Source organism: Rhinolophus ferrumequinum, chromosome X (genome assembly GCF_004115265.2).
Source record: "Rhinolophus ferrumequinum isolate MPI-CBG mRhiFer1 chromosome X, mRhiFer1_v1.p, whole genome shotgun sequence".
Taxonomy (NCBI): Eukaryota; Metazoa; Chordata; class Mammalia; order Chiroptera; family Rhinolophidae; genus Rhinolophus; species Rhinolophus ferrumequinum.
The window spans coordinates 120,111,642-120,124,559 of record NC_046284.1 but is presented as its reverse complement, the minus strand read 5'-3'; the positions used below and the strand labels follow the sequence as shown (position 1 = coordinate 120,124,559).

The following is a 12,918-nucleotide window of genomic DNA, read 5'->3' as shown; positions in this document are numbered from 1 at the left end:
GGGCAGAGGTGGTGGGCGCCGTCTTCCCCAAGCCTGAATAGGGGACATGTGCTCTCCATTGCTCAGCTCTAGAAACCTCACCCATTGTACAAATGTAAGGTATCGTCTTCCCGTCGTTACACCAAGTTCCCCGCTACTCCCTCCTAAAAGCCAAACCTTATTGCCAAGATGTGAAAGAATGAGAGGGGAAAACACAGAGAAACATTTATTTACAGTACTGTACGCTTTTTAAAATGATTTCCCCTGAATAGACTATTTTCCTCTTTCCTGTCTGGCTATTGCCATTTTTATCTGCTGGCTGTACAATACATGTTTGCCACTGGTCTAAAGAACAATGGAACCCTCTCCCATCCATCACACACCCAGCTCTCACCAATGCTCACAGTGCATCCGGAAAATAGACACGTCAGTGAATGGGTGCAGGAAAGCTCAGCAACCTGAGCTGTGCAGCGTCCTTGGGCCTGACTGGTTGCTCTCCACACACGCCCAGCAGCCCTGAAGCACATGCAAAGGGCCAGAAAAAAAGAGGCAAATCACTAATTTCACCAGCTGTTATTAATGCGGCTTTCCAGGATATTATGTCAACTAGTATCTGGAAGATGAATGGATGCTTTCAGGCTGATGATCCAGAAATGAAAATAAGATGTGGGGTTGGGGGAATGAAAATGAATCATCAGGTGATTTTTCTCCTGACCACAATTCAACCTACGTAATCTCAGGTGTCCAGTGAAGAGCGCAGTATGTGTAAGGTGCCCTCAGATCACGTATTTTAAAATAATCGTGGTCAGGTTAGAAAAACTTCTCCCCTAGCTTAGCTCTGGGCACCGGCAGCTCAAAAATGTTACTCTCATGTGACCAAAGGGAAAATTTCAATTCAATACTGGAAAATTGTGAGTCTCAGTGATGAGTGTGTGTCTATGGCTGACACAACTCAGCAAGCAAGGGTAACAGTACGAAAAAATGCAAATCAGGGGTAGGCAATCATTGAAATTAACTACGTGCTACGTCATCTAGTCAGCTTTGAACTCCCAATTTTTAGGAATTTGATAATTCTAAAAATGCACGTTAATAACACTGTATTTGAACCACGTGAGGAACTCTGTGTTACTTGGCTGTCTTGTAGACCTGGCTCAAATTTGAAATAGGCTTCCAAAGCGTTAGGACTATTTTGCCCTTGTCTTGCAAAGAAGACAAACTGGCTTTAGATAATCAGTGGCTTTAGGTCATGCGGTAGCAATGAATCAAGAGCTGTTTGAATGGAAGTCGTTAGATGGCCTAGCACACAAGACAGGATTAAGACCTAAATGGGAATAAGTGGGAATAAATGGCCTAAAATGTCAATGGCATTCAGGTACACACTAGGATACATTTCCCTAAGATACATTTCCCATCTGTATCTGTTTATCCTGGCGATATAAATTGGACTTTGGAAAACTCCGGAACTACGTCGCTATTAAGACAGAGAATTATGGTTATTTATATGTTTTAATTTAAATTAAACCAGGCGTTTCAATGCATTATTGCTGAATAGGTTTGCTTGTATCTTTGTTTTCATTTTTGTTGATTCCAAAGCGAAACTTACTCCTGAACACTAGAAGTATCTGTGCTAGTCATAAATATTCCCCGTAGTTCTCATCTTTTCAGAAACGTCTGTCCTCAGCCCTGAGTTCTCAAATGTTAGCAGGTGTTTGAGGCATTTTCATTTTGCTATAAATCCATCATGGCTAAACTCCTTACCGTCAATACGGCCCACCCTGCCTCTGACGACAGAAAACCTTACTCACTCCAGCAGCTTCACCGCATGTTGGGTGCCACAGACAAAACAGGGCTGCCTGGTTTTTTCCTTTCTTTGACCAGACGTTCCAATATCACATTCATACAGCAAAGGGAAAGGATGGTGTTGGGGAAGAGAGAGGAGAAAAGAAAGCTAGCCGCATTTGTCAAGACACCTCGTGATTACGTAAGCACCAAAGGAAAGGAGACATCCAAAATCGCTCACAATTCTAGGGCCGCCTAAAGAACTGAAGCCGGAATTTGCTCATTTGCAGCCAGCGGCCTGTTTATGCACAGCCCTGTCTTCTCCTGGACCACTGCCGTGCTCTGGCGAGCTGTCTACACAAGGCTTCTCTCCGTCTGAACCTCTGTCTTTCTGTGCTGTATTCGACGGACTTCTGGAATCCCATCAGAGAGCGTAGTCCCGCCCTTCCCACAGCTGACATTCCTGAGTATCTCTAGCCCCGTGCATGCCTTCATTGCGTGGATCTCCATCGCCGGGAAAAGCTGGCACACGGGCACCTAACACTGGGGTTCACAGTCTTCTGTGAGCTTGTCCACACCAGCCTCGTTTCACTTATCACATCCGCACTCAAGAAGACCCGGGGAATACCTTCTTTTTTTTTTTTTTTTTTAATTGGGGAAGGGGAACAGGACTTTATTGGGGAACAGTGTGTACTTCCAGGACTTTTTCCCAAGTCAAGTTGTTGTCCTTTCAGTCTTAGTTGCGGGGGTCGCAGCCCACCATCCCTTGCGGGAATCGAACCGGCAACCTTGTGGTTGAGAGGATGCGCCCCAACCAACTGAGCCATCGGGAGCTCGGCGGCAGCTCAGCTCAGGGTGCCGTGTTCAATCTTAGTTACAGGGGGCGCTGCCCACCATTTGCAACCTTGTAGTTGAGAGCCCACTGGCCCATGTGGGTATCGAACCGGCAGCCTTCGGAGTCAGGAGCACGGAGCTCCAACTGCCTGAGCCACCAGGCCGGCCCCAAGGAATACCTTCATTTTAAAGACAGAGAGACAAAAGCTGGAGCTGGAGTCCGTAGCTTGGTGGAGTCCGGAGCACAGAACTGCCGCATGTGCCGGAATACCTGCCCCCACACGTCTGCTTCCTACACCTTGTCTGCCTGCTTCAGCCGGGACATGGGTTCATGATCATTCTTCTCCCTCCAGATCCGTGGGGAATTTCACAAATCCTAATTGCATACCTCAAACGAAGGCAAGTCCATTGCATTGCTCACCTGGCTTGGAAAGTGCGTCCCGTTTCTAGAACTTTGATTCTGCCGTGCTCACTGGTTAAACCAAATCATGAATCACACTCTCCTAGTACTTCCCTTTGGTCTCAGACATTATCTCCAAGACCAGACTCTATTCCACTTCCTCTAAGATTTGCCTTCCATTCCGTCCAGGGGCTGCCATCCAGTCTCTGACCCCAAGCACGTAGCCAAAACCCCACAACCTGTCCCCAATCCCAACCCCTAACCCTCTGACTATGTTTCTTGCCAGCCAGGACTTTTTTCTCTCCCTACTTCTAAGGCACCTGGGTTTTATCCTGGCTGCACCACTTGTTAGCAAGAAAATCTGGCAATCGAGTCACTTTCTTGAATTCAGACTTCTGGTGTGTGGAATACAGATAACCATTCTCACAACGATGATTTCAGTTTTTAAATTCCATAAAATAACACACTTCAAGTGGCTAGTTCAGAACCTGGCACGTAACCGCTCTTTAGTCAATGGTATTTTTAGATTCCTTGCTGGACATGCTTGCGTGCACACGGTGACAGTTTCTGAGGACCAACATATACACCTAATCAAGGTTTCTCAAACATTAATGCATGACATAACGGGTTATGGGGCTCGTTAGAGGACAGGTTCCTGCCCCTCTTGGAGGTTTCACTCAGTAGCCCAACATGGAACCCAGGAACCCACAATGAAGCCACCGACCCACATCCTGGTGATGTGTGTGGTCACAGGGTGGCATCAGGAGGGCACAGAGGGGCCATCTGTGCCTCGCCAAGAAATCAGAGGGCCTAAAAGGCAATGATGATCAGACACTGGCGGTGGCTTTTATGTCCCCGCTTTCCCTGTCTCTCAAATGGGTACTCCCGGCCTACACACCCTCTTCTGCGGTGTCAGCTTATGCTCTAACCACTGAACACCCCAACTGTTCTAATTTCCCGTTGCCTGCGTCACCCCACAGCGGGGTCCTGCCTCATATGTACCCACGTCAGGGCCTCTCCAGGCTCCCCGTCTCCTGACGGACGCAGGTCCCACACCCATCAGCACCGTGCATGTTTGGGCTACTGTAACTGAGTCCTTGGTGACAGTGTTGTGACCCTATGTGTCTCCGTGAGCACAAATGAGAGGAAATGGCTGACACACGTTTCCACTATTTCATACAACTTCCAGGAAATAAAGGGAATGCTTGCCTGTTGGCCCCTTGCAAAACTCCATCAGCTTTATTTACATGAACTCCATTTACAGCTGCATTCTATCTTCTCATTGGGTTCGAATGGTGAGCTAAAGCGATTATAGAACTTTTGACCCATTTCTATGATGCCACCTCCGTCTCTCAGCTGCCAGTCCTGGGCACGCCAGTTGGGCATCAGCATCTTGTCCAGAGTCAGACAAATCTACATTCTCACCCCAGCTCCAACTCTTCTTACTTTTGTGACCTTGGAAAAATTCTTGGCCCTCTCAGAAAGGGTATGTTCTCCTACATACAATAGAAGCGGTGTATCACAGACTTGACAGAAGAATGAAATGGGGGCGGCTGGATGGCTCAGTTGGTTACAGCACAAGTTCTCAACAACAGGGTTGCCAGTTCAATTCCCGCATGGGATGGTGGGCTGCGCCCCTGCAACGAAGACTGAAAATGGGGACTGGACTTGGAGCTGAGCTGCACCCTCCATAACTAGATTGAAGGACAACGACTCGGAGCGGATGGGCCCTGGAGAAACACACTGTTCCCCAGTAAAAAAATTTTTAAAAAGAGGAATGACATGAACAGAGATGTTAAGTGCCCAAGGGCTCCCGGAATGCAGTAAGTGCTTAATAAATGCTCTTCCTCCTTGGAAGGGCACCATACGTTGCTTTTATGTCCCACCTCTTCGAAGTCCTTTTCCTCTCAGAGTAGAAGGAATGATATCTTTCCAATTCAGAGGAGGGCCCGAGTGCCCTCAGACAGTGACACAGTACCTCTGAGTTCATCTGTTGGTGTTCACAGTAGGGAAAGAACACAGGCCTTAGAGGGTGGTTGGGGAAGCCACCCCGCATGACTGACCTTTTGCAAAGAGTCCAGCTGAGTGTCAGGTCACAGTCGGTGCTCAGAAACTGTGTTAACTCCATCCCTGACCCCCTGAGACCAGCGCTCTAACTCCACCCACATCTCCCACCACAGAGTCCCGAGCTTTGGAATGACCCGTTCCCGTCCCAAAGAAGAAAATCAAATTCCCATTCCTTGGGTGCAGTGGCGGAAGGAGTCAGCAGGAGAAAAGCAGCCTGGTGAAACAGAAATGTGTGCCACGTTATCGGTCAAACCCTTCCACCCTTTCAGCGGCATTTGCATTTTTGTTGGCCCAAAGAAAGCCACCATTGGGGAAACAGCGAGAAATGCAAGAAAGAGACATCCTGACAGCTCCCTCCAAGGGTCCCCCTCCTTCTCTCCTTCTACTCCTCACATCACGTGCTCCAGCTACACGATTCTGCTCTGGTCCGGGCGGGCCTTCTACCCACCCAAGACCAAACTGCCTTCTGGCTTCCTTGGTTCTGGGATCCAGTGAGACTCAGGATGTAGCCAAATGAACTGGAATCTTTTATAGTGGGCAGAAGACTGCGTGATCTTTGCCTGGAAAACATATGACCTTTATAATATGGAGAGGAAGCTGACCTGTCCTCCGCCCCAGAGAGAGGTGCCATCTCCATCTTCCAAGATGTTCTCTACACAAACAACCTTGAAAATACAGTGAAATAAAAGGGCATTCTGTGTCTCGCTCACAGGACACACAGAAACACGAGGGACCCCTGCAAGACGTACTATGTCGGTAAGCCTCCGCTCACTTCCCTCTGGGGTCTTGCTGCCGTGTTTCCCCAAAAATAAGACCTACCACACAATCAGCTCTCATGCATCTTTTGGAGCAAAAATTGATATAAGATCCAGTCTTATTTTACTCTAATATAAGACCGGATCTTACCTAACATAATAGAACATAATACTGGGTCTTCTATTAATGTTTGCTCCAAAAGACGCATTAGAGCTGATGGTCCGGCTACGTCTTATTTTCGGGGAAACACAGTGTTTCGCCTGCCTGGGGTTTTCCTCATCCTCCCTTCACAGATCCAAAGTCTTCGCTTCATTCAAAATACAAGTTAAGGGCCCCTCGCTTAGGGACCTTTTTCCAAACACGCCAGTCCTTATAATTCTCTTCTCCAAATCCCTCCCTCCATTTGTGGTCTGTCTCATAAAAAGAAGCCATTCCTTGATTTCCTAACTCAATACCTGTGCCGCCCAGCCTTCTTCATTCTGAGTTCAGGGACACACTGTGGGGGGTGTGGCCCACGCTGGTGGTGCCCCATCTGCAGCCCCCTGCACCTGGCCATTACGGGGGCCTCTCACTTCCTGAGGGCTCCCCTGGCGCCACTGGAGTGCACACCTGCGGGCCTGAGCAGCTAGAGCACTAAGCTCCGCCCCCAAGCAGCCAGCAACCAATGAGAGATGCAAGTTGGCCTGTAACTACCCCAGCTCCCTGGGTGGCCGCATGTCCAACAGCGCCTCCTAGAGTTCCTACCGGGCATTAAGCTCCAGTTACCCTCACTGCCACCTGGCTTGATGACATACCCTGATGTGGATGCCTCCCCTTCTCTGTCCCGTTTCTCCACTTCCCTTCCAGTGTTTCCTGAGAGGACCAGCTTCCCGAAAACCGATGTGCACTAAATCCTCATCTCAGGCTCCTTTTCTAGGGGAACGCAAACTAAAAAGGGTGCCAACAACTGATTATTCATGGATCACACCTTCAAGTTATTACTCATCGACATAGTTTTCAGTCAAAATCACTGTCGTATTTATTATGAGGCATCAATGCCTCATAATCCTTAAATCATCCTTATGTTTCTGACGAATAAAATCTTAACATGATAACATCACTAGAACGATATTTAGAACCAAGTGACTCTATCTATACACGAAAGCAGCAAACCTCTCAGTAGTTAGAGGAGATGCACGTGGCCGCACAGAGCACCTGAAATGCTTCGAAGAGTCAGAGAATGACTCAGAAGTGCCCTTCCAGCAGCCCTCTGCCGGATGGGATGTGCTGCAGACGCTTCGGGAACACTCTTCAGGACAATCAAGTGCTACAGGGAAGGTTCAGAAGGTCAGTCATCTCTCCCGGGGACTTCTCTTGCTTCTTCTACCTCCTGACACAGACCCTGGGCTTTGCATGACGTGAAATTCAGACTGGGAAAATGTCCCCCACCCCCAATCATTATGGCATGGGGTGTTGCCTCATTTTCCTGCTGGGTCGCTGGCTTCTCACGGTCACCGGGGGCAGGTGAACTGGTGCGTGGTTAACAGGTTAACCCACTAAAGTATGACAGGAGTCACAGTCCTGGGACATTTAGGATGCATTCCCTCCACGAAGAAGATTAGAGCAGGGCTGAAACGAAACACGGCATTACAGGTTTGAAAGCAAAGGGGATGAAGAAACAAAAATACCTGACCTTACTCTGGCCAGAGCTGCCTGTGTTTTCCCATCACGCCGGGCTCAGCATCTGTGTGCAAGGCCGTCTGCACCGGCTAACACAACATGGAAGCCATGCTCAGACCAGGGCAGGGAGCTTAGCCCACGGATGCTTCTAGAACAGCGGCTCTGCAACCCGGCAGGGGTCCATGCCACTTGGCCATGGAAACTGTCACAGGACAGCTGTGGGAGGGGACCCGGAAAGAGCCAAATGTTTCATCCCGCTGATTTACACAGGGTCCTCTTGTTATAATTAGTCCCAAAGGAGAAATTAAACTCACGGAAAAGGGACAGTATGCCTTGCCAAGACCTGAGAGATGTCTACTGAACCGTTACCGAGTCCAGAGAAGACGCAACCCGCTCTGCTCCTCCAAACACAGGCCATCTCTGACACGTCGTCAGGAATTTATTTTCATGTCCCGTGTCCTTTACTGTGTTACATCTACAAAGTGTATGAACACAACACCACACACACACAGCATCACCACACATCACACACATACCACATACAGAAACACAACACCACACACACAATGCCCAGATATTACACACCACACCACACACACACACACACACACACACACACACATGCATATTTAATTTTCTGAAACAATGGGTCTAAAGCCATGACGAAAGCAAGAACCATTTATCAGTAGTAGTTTTGAGCACCACAGTACTTAGTCCCCTCTCTGTGGGCTTGCTAGAAAGAAAAAGGGGGTCTATTTCTGGGCCAGAGGCCCACTAAGTCCTGCCCCTTTCACCACACAAACAGTGGAAAGCTTCATTACATCCCTAGCAGAAGGCCCGGGGTGGTTGTTTTCCTGGTTGTTTTTTTCCCTCTCCATTTCAGTCTGGGGAAAGGACCAGGGTGGTCCTCGACTACTGCACACAGATGAGTCCTGCGGACTCCAAACCGTGCTCGCCCTTAGATGGAGAGCACGTGGAAGGCCCAGACGGCGCTCTCCACCTGGCGGGCAGCAGCGTCTGGGGTGGTGCTAGCACAGAGCTGGTGTCAATCATTGTTTCTTCCTTTAAGTGTGGTGTTTGTCAATGTCTGGGGGCCCCTTACCTGTGTCCCCTTCTTTCCCACTCTTTTACACAAACCCTGAGACCCCCGTGTGCCCCAGCTATTCTTACCGGGGTCATTCAATCGTCTGTGCTCGGGGCTTAACATCACTAGGTTATGACAAAGGGCTGCCAGGCCTGCCCAGGGATGAGGTTTGAACTCACTTTGATCCGTCTCTCTGCCTGTGTTCATTAAATTCATGCATGGTCACTGTTAATCAATGTCCCAATCAGAATTGGGGAGGAAACAGCGGTAGCAGTGGCATAATTCCTGAATGTCCCAAAATAGCCACATAAAAATGGACAGAACAACCAGATCGCAAAACCAACAACGCACGCACCATATTCACAGCAAACCGCAGTGGCCCCATACATCCGTGAACCCCAAGCTACAAGGCTGGAGAATCAATGTCCATGTGGGACAACGCTGAGGGGAGCATCAGAGATTCTAGAAGACCCAGAAACACAAGAATCCCTAAAAGGCCAGTAGGTTAGCACTGGCCAGCCAATGTGAGAACAGCTGCTGGAACTGAGAAGGGCTCTGTTCAACTCAGTAGCAAATGGGTGCATGACATCCACCCCACATGCTCTTGGAACTGGCCTGCCTGGGTCCCTTCAGGACAGGCAGGGCCCCCACACTGGCAATGGAACCCAAATTAAGCAGGACAGAGATAAGCGAGAGAGAGACTGGTCAGCAAGATGGATGGATGGATGGATGGATGGATGGATGGATGGATGGATGGATTTTTCATGTACGTGAAAACAACAGAACATGGACATCTGTGAAGTGACAAAGCTATTCTGAACACAGCTACTGCTAAAAGTTTAGGAAAACTAATTTCATGTGAAAATGAACCAAAAAGGATCAGAGTTGAATCTAATTTCAATTTATTGTAAGAAGAGAGGATACAGAGCAGAGTGATATTCTACAGATGAGAAAAGCATGCCAGAAAATACATCCTTATAAATCACTTCAAACTATAATTTGTTATTTCAAAAATAGCTAAACGACACTAATAAAAACAACACATAACATGAAAGTGTAACATAAATCAGAAACAGAAACTCAGAAAACAGATGACAAAACTCGAGACAACTACAAATAAGAAAATTTTTTTCAGAAGTATAGAAAAATTCCGAGAAAGTAAACAACAAATAATGACTTATGAAAAATAAAAGACCAAAAAAAAGAAAGTTTACAATTAAAAAAATTTGAAGAGATAAAAGGATTTAAGAGAAAGTGACAAATATTTAAATGATCAAAGATCCAACATGTTGACAATAGAAATCCCTGAAGGAAAAAACTGAAACAAGCCAACAAATACTAAAAATTATAATTCAAGAAAAATTTTTCAAACTGAAGATTTGAAGTGACATTGAGAGAAAACTAACATCTCTGAAAATATTGACTTAGAACAACCCACATGCAGACATTGTCTAGTAAAAATTCTGAAATTTAAAGAAAAAGAATCCTGTGAGTTTATAGGCCAAAACAGAAAGTGACAAATAATGGAAATAAAATTATATCATTATCAGACTTTGTCATCAAGGCTTTATTCTGATTTTTTTTTAAATGGAGTAATATGATAAAGATATTCAAAGAAAGTAAACATGACTCAAGATTTTTATATTCAACAAAAGTGATATCCACAAAAGGCTGTCGGTGAGCATTAAATATAGTCTTACTTATATACACAAAACCCCACTGAGAGTTACAGGGAGAGCATAGCATGCAATGGCTGTATACTCAGACAATGTAAATATAGTCCAACCATTAAAAAGTGAGGAGAAAAAAGGTTTTAAAAATTAAATAAATAAAAAGTGAGGGGAAAAATGAGGATGCCAGGTGTAAAAAAATAATTTTTGGTAATCATACTGGTGATGGTGACAGCATTAATATTATTTTGAGACTGCTGTATTCTTGATGTGAGATAAAGCAAATGGATAATTATGTGTATTCTAATTCTATCCTTCCTAGAGCTCTTGGGAATACGGATCGGAGGGAGATCCAAGATGGCAGAATAGAAAGACAAAAATAAAATAGCACCTCCCACAGAAAAATAAAAGGCAAAGAAAAGAATATGGATCATTGCTGTGGAAAAAGGAGTCAAAAATTTCAAACAGAAATGTTATTATTACAAACTCATGTTCATCTTTTTTTAAAAACTTCCAGTTCTGTCCACAGTGATGACCTTGAAATGACGATTATCCAAATACCAATGGTCCTATCACCAAGATTATGTTCTTGTAATATCATTTCCCACTGAAAGACCCCCCCAAGGAATTTTGGAGAGATGGCCAGTTACTCGCCTGGGACAAAAAATGGACAAGATGACCTCAAGATCTTGTCACAACCAGTATCAAGAAAGCCATCAATGACTACTAGGGATGAGTCCAAATGAGTCAGTAGTGAATGTGAATATGCTCTCACTGGCCACAGATGGCCAACCTGAAGGTCAATAAGGATAGAAACCTATCTGTTCAAAACCAAGAGTTCATCATTAATGTTTTTAATGAACTGATCATTTTCTGAGAATTATGAGAAATCAGTCCATGATCTTGAAAACTGATCATCAAGCATTTCTCTTGCCTTTCCTATGTGAATTATATTAATGCCACGTGGGCAACGAGTACATGAGAAGAAGCTACTCCTCCTGTCTTATGACAGCTAACACATGAAAACAAAATGACAGAATTAGAAGATCACCATTTTGCAACTTGCAATGAATTAACGGACTTAGCATGTTAACAGCTACTAACATCACAAGAAAAAGCAAATGAAACTCAGGTATTGTTGTGACCCCTGAGGAAAACACAATACCCTCTACAGTCTTGCCAAACGAGTCCGATGAAGTCTCTACATCCAGCGGCAGGAAACAGAGAGAATGGAAAAAAAGGCTGCACTTGACCATGAAACGATCAGCTAAGAGCAGATTTTCGGAGGGTCAACAGGTCCCACAATCCAGGTTCCTCCTCAGATAAATGGTAAGGAATAGGAACAATGGCAAAAAGGAATGGAGGAGAAAATTGTAGATTAAAAACGATTTAAAAGACATCAACTTATAAGACTGGACAGACCCTATCGTGTTTAGGATGAAGCCTATCTGGGGGACAGAATTACCCAGAAACTGAAGGAAGTAATTTCTAGGATAGTTAGCACAGCGTGTACATGAGGTGGGGGCCGAATGGGACAGGGCTGGAAAAGGGCACACGAAGGGTTTCAGTGTCTGTCGATGTTCTGTTTTACAACCTGTGTGATATGTGCACGGGTGCTTGCATAGTACCCTATATCGAGCTATGCCCTTCTTGTGTGGTTTTCCGTATCTACTTTTCATTTCTCAGTGAAAAATTCCCTTAAAAAGATTTTCTTAAACACCCCAAATGATCAAAGAATAGGAGCAAGCATACAGAGGCCAGAAGATGCAACAGAATGTGAGAAGATCTGCAGAAAAGCAGAGGGGAAGGATGCGGAGGTGGTACCTCCAGAAGCCAGACTCAGGGATGTGAGCAAGCTGTCCAGTGCCCAAGGGCGGAAATCCCAAACCTGGAGGCAGGTATGCTGGACCAAGAGGGAGCATGCAGAGACTTCGTTAGGAACAGCACCATGATTCAGCTTCCCAGGGACACAGCCAGGGCCGGAAATGAGCAGCCCAAGGTGGGCAGGCTGGAGAAAGAGAACACCGCCAGAAAGTCCTAAATCTATGGGCCAGCACCCCACCGCCACCGCCAGGGCCACCGCCACACCAGCCAGCGCTCACGGAACACAGACTGGCTGTAAGCACAGAAGCACTTTGATGAGCAAAAGGACTCTTCTGAAAGTGGGGTGCTCTGAAGGAGAACTATGATCATCCTTCCGTCAAGTCCACATGTGTGGACCCGAGGTTAACATGGTTTAGGGGCCTGTCCTAAAATACCTTCCCGTTCCTTCCTGATTCCCATGGCAAGCCTCACACATCCCTCGGGCCCTGTTGGCTTCATCTGTCCCTGAGACCGTCGGCCACGTACTGACAGAGCCCCACTGTGGTGACCACTGTGGGGGGGCTCGGGCTGACTTCCTGTGGGCAGTCTGACCACGCCCTGCATCACGCCTGCATCGGGCACCCTCAACCCCCTCTGCCACGGAAGAGAACACACGCAGGCTCTGGACATCTGTGGGGAGCCCATTTCTCCGCCTTCCCATTCCCTTCTCCCTCGTCTCTGCTTCCCTGGGATTTCTCTCCCCAATAAAATATTTCTCCAGAAGCTGCTTGCTGGGGCTCCACTTCCTGGAGAATCTGGCCTCAGACAGTTGGTACCAGCAGTAGCCCCAGAGAGCAGACCCCCGGGGACAGTGTGATGGCAACAGT

At 46.7% G+C, this 12,918-nt stretch overlaps 1 protein-coding gene across 2 annotated transcripts in view; it reads right to left on the bottom strand.

The window, feature by feature from the left end:
- ANOS1 (anosmin 1) overlaps window positions 1-12,918 on the bottom strand; it is a 515,987-nt gene that overhangs the window by 390,547 nt on the left and 112,522 nt on the right. The gene's annotated exons all lie outside the window — the stretch shown is intronic.